This window comes from Solanum pennellii, chromosome 10 (assembly GCF_001406875.1).
Source record: "Solanum pennellii chromosome 10, SPENNV200".
Lineage (NCBI taxonomy): Eukaryota > Viridiplantae > Streptophyta > Magnoliopsida > Solanales > Solanaceae > Solanum > Solanum pennellii.
The window spans coordinates 44,789,763-44,792,215 of NC_028646.1; positions in this window are offsets into that span (position 1 = coordinate 44,789,763).

Sequence of the window (2,453 nt, forward strand, 5' to 3'; positions counted from 1 at the left end):
AAAAAGGTTGGGGAGACGCACCCCCCCTGCCCCAGGAGATCTGGGGAGACACGACAGCAATTGCTAGAAATGATCCCCAATAACTTATGGCCTGGGGCGGCGCGCCTCGAATCTACCCAAATCATCATTTTTCACAAGTTTTTCATCATTTAGACGTTTAAATCCTTCTAAAGTGTACTAATACTTTCCATTGATTCTAACAATTCTCAATGAATACTAAACTCTTAGAAATCATCTAGAAATATCAATCATAACTTTGAATCCAAAAATTCAAATTCAAGTAAATTTAAGAGTCAAGTCTATGAAGTTCTTAGAGACTTTTCAAGAAGTCTTTCACAAACATTTTAACTTTGTTTTAAGGCTTCAGTTGAAAGTTACACAAAGAGTAAAGAGCTCAGATCATTTCTCCAAAAGTTATAAGGGAACTAAGTATTCCCAAGAGTTTAAAAATGTTGTCACATTTGAACAAGAACGGTAAAGACCGATTCAGAGAGAGCTTTAATCTATAGTTTTGAGTAATTATCTCAAACCAAAGAAACAAGTTTTGTTTTTAAAAATGAGCTACGTATATTGTAGTAGTATTGAGTACCTATATAGGGATGTGACTTCATATTAACTCAAGTCTCATAAACCATGTAGCCATCATGAGTATAAAGAATTATACTTTTTATATGACTCCTTATGTTGTTGTTTTTTCATAGACTTGTGAATCCACTTAGTTAAGGTGTTCTATATAATGACAAAGTATAGGACAGTTTTGGTAATGTGGGCAAGACGTTGTATTACCACTTAGGCTTATAGTAGTTGTTGTTGGTTAGAGAATCTCCCACATAAACTATATTACTTATTTATAGGAGTAAAGTTGAGTTTCTTGTTGCGTTTTCTTTAACGAACTAAGTTGTTTCCATTGTTTTTATAAGTTTTCACATCAGCAAACTCCTTCCAGCGTTCAACATGCGATTTTCTAACTGATCTACTTGGATCGTATGCCATCAATTTAGGCTTTGAAATATAACTGGGTATATCCCACGTACTCTCGCAGGAGATAGATTCAACAGGGATGACTTATGCACCTCTGAGATTCTTCAGGTTATAAAAGGCAGAACAGAAATATGCTTCATGCAAGTATCCTGTATCTAAGAACTGCAATTACATGAATGGTGAAATCTCCCGCAAGTACACACCTTGTGTTTAAATTTACTATGTACTTTTTGGTCCTTCAACAATAGCATACATATCAACTGTCGTGGTATCACCTAACATGGAAAATCAATGCTCATTAAAAATAGTTCCCAAAAAATATGCCATTAAAAAATAAAATAAAAATCTTTAATATCAAAATAATACACATTTCATATTATAAATGTCAAAAAAATAGTACAAACATTGCTTTACAAATCAGAAACAGACAAACAAACTAGCATTTCATATTTCATACCATATTAATATGCAATTCAGACAACTAACATCATGTTGGCCAATTTTATATGATTTTTTCATCAATATTACACATATCCACAAATAACAAAAAATTTACCAAACAAAAAAAAACAAATATCATACAATCTTATAACTCTTAATACAATGAATTAACAGAGATTACTAAAAACAAATCAGAAAACTATAACAAATACCAACAAGACGAATCACATCTGCAACCATGTTTAATTAATATTGATAAGTTATTGTCCATCAAAATAAATCACAATTTTTTCACATAAAAAATACTCTGTCAAGGAAAAAAGAGGATAAAAATTCTGCAAACAGGAGAGTGAAAAACGTGATAGAGAGAAAAAAAAAAGGAAAAATTCATGTTTTAATTTGATTAAAATTAATTTCAGCATTTTAAGGAAACTGAATAATTTAAATATTTTTTGAATTCCTTAATATGTGTTAATTTGTTAATCATCTATTATTAATGAAAATTAATTCAAATCTCATAATTGATGCTACTTACCAATTAATACATTAACGTGTTTTACCTTTTTATTTTATTTAAAAATAAAATAAAATTTAACTGTAAAAATAAAAATAAATATTTAAATATATTAATTAGTATTTAAATAATTACTTACAGTTTATTTTTAATTATAAATATATTTTAATTGATATTCTATAACTCGATAATAATCTGTTTTAAGTGATTTATTTTTAAAAAATATGTTTATAACTCGATATACATAGCCTTAAATGTGTATGAGGTGTTATTTTTATTAAAATAATTAAGGAGTTTCTTAATCTTAACGAAATAAAATAATTCATTTTATTATAAAAAAATTAACTCAAAAATGTAAACTATAAATTAGCTAAACTAATTAATCAAATATTTAAGTAAAACCAAAATCTTTTTGAGATGATTTTCAAATACTAATATAATAAATATATACAAAAATTATATAGTCTATATAAATTATTTTTAAAATGAAAAATTACTTAAAATAACTTGAAAAATA